The sequence below is a fragment of the Denticeps clupeoides genome, chromosome 13 (genome assembly GCF_900700375.1).
Source record: "Denticeps clupeoides chromosome 13, fDenClu1.1, whole genome shotgun sequence".
NCBI lineage: Eukaryota > Metazoa > Chordata > Actinopteri > Clupeiformes > Denticipitidae > Denticeps > Denticeps clupeoides.
Genome location: NC_041719.1, coordinates 18,423,351 through 18,430,042, shown reverse-complemented (window position 1 = coordinate 18,430,042; position 6,692 = coordinate 18,423,351). Strand labels below are relative to the sequence as shown.

The 6,692-nt window shown below is 42.4% G+C and overlaps 1 long non-coding RNA gene across 1 annotated transcript in view; it reads left to right on the top strand.

The window, feature by feature from the left end:
• LOC114801744 (uncharacterized) overlaps positions 1-5,630 on the top strand; it is a 37,387-nt gene extending 31,757 nt beyond the window's left edge. Inside the window, exons 2-3 of the long non-coding RNA XR_003751617.1 lie at positions 3,449-3,551; positions 5,602-5,630. This is a non-coding gene — a long non-coding RNA (uncharacterized LOC114801744). The remainder of the gene's footprint in view (positions 1-3,448; positions 3,552-5,601) is intronic.
• The last annotated feature ends 1,062 nt before the right edge of the window (positions 5,631-6,692 follow it).

Genomic DNA, 6,692 nt, shown 5'->3' with positions numbered 1-6,692 from the left:
AGTTCCCAAAAACAACACACGGGTTGAAACAGGAATCACAGGTTTCACAGGTTACAAATCTATCACAGATACAGACAGTAGAACACCTACGTGAATTTTCACAAATAACAATTGGAACGGACATAGTCCTTAAATAGTGCAGGGGCTGATTGGTTGCCTGGTTCTGGTGATAAGACTGGGGTGAACTAGGGATACAGGTGCAGGCAGACAGGACAGACTGGATAAGGGCGTGGCAGTATGAGTATGCCAAACTCTAGTTGGAATGAATGTTATGTTCAAGGTGGAGGTGGGTCTACAGCAAGGATCAGCTCTGAGCCATTTCTTGGTTGCTATGGTGATGGGGAGGTTGACAGATGAGATTATGATGTTTTCTGATGACATTGTGCTCTGCAGTGAGAGTAGGGTGCAGGTGGAAGAGACCCTGGAGGGGTGGAGATCAGCTCTAGCGAGGAGAGGAAGGTCAGAAGGACTGAGACAGAATACATGTTTGTGAATGACAGGGAGGACAGCACGATGGTCAGGTCAGCGGAATGCCCACACTTCACCCCCCCATAACTACCCAAATGCCGTACCTGGGTCTCCCATTCCAGCTCTGACAAGTAATTGCACACCTCACAGTACTGCAGCACTTAATACAGTTGACAATAGTATATGTATTTCCCATCTGGAACATTGTGTGGGTATTAAAGGGACTGCACTAGAGTGGTTTAGAGCCTAAACCACTCTCCCCGCCTGTGGAACCAGCTACCTTATATTAAATTTGCCCCTACAACCTCTGCTTTTAAATCCAGGCTTAAATCACATCTGTTCATGACAGTATCCCCCTCCTAGGCACGACACCCGGCGTGCCCACCAAAGCAGTCCACAAAGGAGGGAAGGAAGTCCATACACTGAGTCTTTATGAACAGAGTGGACAATGAGATGAGTCGAGTGGAATCGAGTCGAGACAAGATGAGAAGAGAAAAGATGAACAGCTGAGATGAATGGTAAATGAATAATGACTGGTCCGGTATTTAGGATGGACGAGCGGCGGTAGTCCTGCACAGAATGTGGTTCCGGCACCTCCAGCGCTCCAGTCAATTCCCGGCTTGCCCCGCTGAATGGGAGCTTGTCACCTTCAACACCACCAGACATGTGACTGAGAGGTAGGCATTGGGACCCTGCGGAAAATGAAGACAACTTTGTTCAGAGACAGGGAAGCTGGCGGTGTCCTCCCAGCGTGGGATCTTTGATCTCAGCGTGGTGGCGTCGGCTGCGTCCAAATGCGGTCGGGTCTTTCTGTCACAACCATCTAGCATGACATGGCAGGTGAACGGAGATGATGACGAGATGACGAGGAAGAAAGACGCATCCGCACAACGTCAAGGACTTTATATTTTAGACTTTTAGACGTTTTAGACTTTATATTTTACATTGGTTTTCTTATGTATGTTTTTTTATGTCCTTTTATATCTGTACAGCACTTTGGTGCCATGTAACGTCTGTTAAAGTGCTCTAGAAATAAAGTTGACCTGACTTGATTTGACTACAATTTTTTTTATATATATTGCTTGCTGGTGTGCAGAGAAGTCCAGAGAAGTCAATTGTTGACTAGACTATTAAACTTGTTCAGAAAAGTTTGGGGGAATTGCGCGTGACCCGTAAACCCCACCGAGGCATGCTTAATGCATGTCAAACTGTTTCTCCACTATTCCAACTTTTGTCCCGATTTGTGGGCGACTTTTAGGCCCTACCAAAGCAAACAACAAATCAGACTGTGCAGAGAGGCTAGACCTTAGTCGTGTTTTTTTTGCCTCATTCCATCCCCTGTTGGCAGCATCAACACATCCGATATCTTGGCAAGGTCTCTAGCGTCAATGGCTAGCCAGAGGAGGCCAAAAACCTGTAGCAACACAATAATACATTTTCTGTCATACTGACAGGCCCAAATAATATATATTTTTAAAGTTTTTTTCAACATTGTGCATGACCGCACCATGATTAAAAACATGTTTTGCCGCCTGCGGCAGCATCTGCTCCTCTTGCCTGCCCTCCAAATGCGAGTCCTGACCTGTTACCATGTTCACCACCCATTTACCACATAAGCAAGCACATTGCCCTGGTACAACCTTTTAGAGCGGCGGAGGTGCTTTTTGCCTGTTTGAATGCATTGCAACTGCATTACACTGGCTGTTGGAGGTGTGGTCCCTTTTTTCCTGCAAGCTAGTGGGAAAAGCACAGGAGGTGTGCTCCTGTGTTTGGCATTAAAGAGGAAGGAGGAGCAAATCTTTAGTACTGCGAATCCAATGTGGCTTTGTTGGGCCGCATTTCTACTCGCCCTTGGGGTTAAGGTCGAGGAGGTGGATTCATGCTATGAACCCTTTAGCACGAACAGTTCTGTATTGATAAGTGCATCCAACCATAGCAGTTCGGTTCTGGTAAAGATATTGCACGACACCGGAGCCACAATCCTTTATTATAGAAAGAGTTTTGCCTTTATCTGAGAACACATATTGAGGGACGTTTGCTTTGTGATTAGGTTTTGAAATGGGGTACATAAAGGTTTCTCTTCAAGTGTTCCACCAGACCTGGTGGAAGGATCTTTTAATGTGGATATTTGTTAAGAGCTGCCTGTCAAAGGAATCTCATTTATCTCATTTAGACATAGTCAGAACCTGACATTGCCACCCATGTTTCTTGAAGTGTGAAGCTGTTCAGAGGCAGAATCTGTTGTTAAGGAGACCTTTGGTGAGCTGTGGGCATTACAGCACTTTGATGTTCATCCAATGTATTACATGGGAAGGAACAGAGAGCTTTGCCAGATGCTTTTTCATAGTTTAATTGTATATCTCTGTATAGTAGGCATGATGTTTTCATACTGCTGAACTAATGTTTCAAATGAGAATCATGTGAAAGTAAGAAAGAAAGTGAAGTGATACACTGCAGCTCAGAGCACGGTGCACACTATGAAATGTGTCCTCTGCTTTTAACCATGACCCTTGGTGAGCAGTGGGCAGCCATGACAGGCGCCCAGGGAACAGTGTGTGGGGGTGCACAGGGATGTTATCCAATTGTTATCCAATTGTTAGTGCATGGGCATAGGTCATCACATTTCCAACCACATATTGTGATTTCAAAAACAATAAGGCAACAGCAATCAAATGTGGTGCATGCTTTCACAGACTCTGAATTAATTATTTAAGTTTTGCACAATTATTAATGAAGGATCCAGAAAAAAATCACCTGCTGCTTTTGCTTAGGTACATACATACAGTTTTGTCCACTTCAGATCCGGTGAAGTTTTATTGCACAGGTTCTTTACACTTTTTAAACTTTAATTTGCAACATTTACAGTCCATAAAAAAAACAAACGTTAATGTGAGATAAACATTTAATAGTAAACTATTATGTTTGCAACCTGTTACTAAATTTATTTGAATTTAATAACTGTTGCTTTTGTTTCTTATAGTGGCCTTTGCAGCAAGGTTCTGGTCTGAAAGGGGACATGGGATCTCTGACCCCACTACTCCATCCTATCAGTCCAGGCATATAGATGGCTGAAAGATCATAAGGTTCACCATAGATGAAAAATACATTTTGGTCCCATTTCTTACTATATTGATCAAGCATGCAGACAAGTACTGTAATCACATTGAGTACTGTTCTAATTGGTTTTACCAATTGTTTTTATTGAGGAAGCTTTTGCCAGCAATGAAGCTACTGCATTTTAAAAAACAGCATTAGATAAACTCATCTGATGTAACCTGGACATAAAGAGGCATGACAACATTTATGGGTCAGCACACAATGTTTTGTGTTGTGTGTTATTCCATTTACACTATTTCTTTTTGCACACTGTAAATCTCCAAAGCTTCTCAATCTCGTCTCTCTGTGTGCTTTGTGTACTTTGACTTGACTTTGACATGGATTATGTCATAGATTTGACATTATTAACACTGGTAGATTAATATTGCATTTACATGTAAATATTGTATGGAAAAATGTTTTAAAAAATTTAAAAAACCCAAAATAAGGCCCATGACACCCCCAAGAAGGAGAGGACAAGGCCAGCAAAAAACGACGAGAGCAACAGGGCGGAAACCTTTTGGTACCTTTTTATATATGTTACATCCTTTAGGCCGTAGAATGGCTTGGAGGCTCTGTGTTGTGTGTGTTTCTCTTTTAGGCTGTCTGCTGTGTGGAGACCAATTCCCTCGTCAACTGGCAGCCAATCAACGCACAGGACAGATAACTGCTTAAGGACCATTCCAGCCACCATTCAGGGCTCATTGTTGTGGAGCCCTGAAGTGGAGTTTTGGAGTTGGAGTTTTGGATGGTTGTAGAGTTTGAGATAAGCCTTTGTTGTGTGTTAGTGATTAGTGTGGTTAGTTGTGTAACTGTATAGTCTCTCCTTTCATGGTGTGTTGTCCTCCTGTGGATTGTTGTGTTGCTGTTGTATATAGCACTTTAGGTTTGGTTGGTTGGTCACTACTCACTGTAAATAAAAGCACAATATTTCTCTTGGGCTTGGTATCTGTGTCTTCCCACTGCACACATTCCCCTCGTTTGTTGTCATTTACATTTACAGCATTTATCAGACGCCCTTATCCAGAGCGACTTACAATCAGTAGTTACAGGGACAGTCTCCCTGGAGCAACTTAGGGTTAAGTGTCTTGCTCAGGGACACAATGGTAGTAAGCGGGATTTGAACCTGGGTCTTCTGGTTCATAGGCGAGTGTGTTACCCACTAGGCTACTACCACCCCAGGTCATGTTTCCTGACCCCTAGACAGGGACGTGACATTTACAATATTTACATGTAACTGCAATAATAATCTACTGGTGTTAATAAATTAAAAACTGTTAATCCTTTTAACCTATATTGTGCCATGCCTCTTTCTGCCAGGTAACATCAAGTTGGAGTGGTTTTAAAACTGTGCTTTGTGTAGAGAATCTCTTTTTACACCAGAGAAAATGATCCCATTAATTTTTGTTTATTTAGTCAACCCCTTTGTTCACTGGGCCAACCTCTGTTCTTAAGTAACTATATGATTTGCAGCTGGTAAATTAGCTTTGGTGATTGGTTAAAGGTTTTCGCGTGTTGTATTAAATGTTGTAATGTAATTAAAAGTTCATTGGTGACCGCATATACAACATACATAAAGCAACGGGCCTAACTCCTGTTCTTATGTATTTGGTGATAGGGCTTTATCCAAACACCACACCACAGTTCCACACCACACCTCCATTTTTGCAATTCAAAGCCACACAAACCACACGAGTCGTATATGTGACGTCAGAACGATAGCGCAGGTATAATTAAAAATGAAACAACACGAGGCAACACAAATTTGTATCAGCACCTAAAACATCCCATTAATATCCAGCAGTTGCTACTACTGGATGTGGTACATCTTTCTAAAACTTTTTGAGAAAATTCTTATTGCTTTATTTATTATTTATTTTTTTAAGCTGCAGTATTGGGAAATAACATTTGTAGTGATGTAAACATTTCGTAATTAGTAATTTTATGTACGTTTTTATTGATGGGTAAGCAAGTGCCATTTATGCAATCGCTTATCGCAATATGACGTTTTTTCCCCGTTTTTTCCCCTTTCCCCAGATGTATACAAAGAACACAAGAAAAAGGGTGCGCATAAATTAATTCTAGTTTTAAAAATGTGTAAATGTGGTGTAGAACATGTATATAGAAGTCACTGCACAATAATACGTATCTTTTTGGGCAACCTGAAGTCGTGTGGAACAGGAAGATTGGACTTAAAAGGGCACTGTTAGACATGATGGACCCCCAGATGAAGTGCCATGTGGTAGGGTGGTGTAAGTGGACTCCTCTCAATTCACATTGATCCCAGTAAATGGATATGTTCGATATTTCAAACAGGACACACAAGACAAAACAAATATGTGCAAAATGAGCATAAATGACAAGGACAAAACAGCCAACCTAGAGAAGATCGGAAATCTGGAGAATTAGTGCCAGAGGAACAATCTCCACCTGAACGTCAGCAAGATAACGGAGTTGATAGTGGACTTTAGTACCAAGCAGGAGAGGAACTACCAGACCCCTGTCATCAACAGGAGCCCAGTGGAGAAAGAAAATATGCATTTCACTGCATATCATACCGTGTATGACTGTGTATGTGACAAATAAAATGTTAGAAGGTGCTTCATGTGTATTGTTAATGAGTTTATCAGTGTTTTGGTGATGGGAGTGCATTGAGAGCTCTGACTGCTCGGGGGAAGAAGCTCTTGCAGTGTCTGGTAGTTACAGTTCTTATTCTGCGGAGCTGTCTGCCAGACAGTAGGAGGGAGAACAGGGCGTGTGAGGGGTGGTGTGAGTCCTCCATTATGTTCCGAGCACGACAGATGAGGTGTTTCTCGTGCAGCTGGGAGATGGGTGGAAGTGGAACCCCAATGAAGCGCTGATAATAATAAAAGAGGAGAATCTAATGGCATCACTGGCTTTTTTACGGCAATAAAGCAGTTACAGGGACAGTCCCCAATGAGCAACTAGGGTTAAGTGTCTTCCTCTGGGACACAATGGCATATTTACATTTACATTTAAGGCATTTGGCAGACACCCTTATCCAGAGCGACTTACAATCAGTAGTTACAGGGACAGTCTCCCTGGAGCAACTTAGGGTTAAGTTGCTCAGGGACACAATGGTAGTAAGTGGGATTCGAACCCGGGTC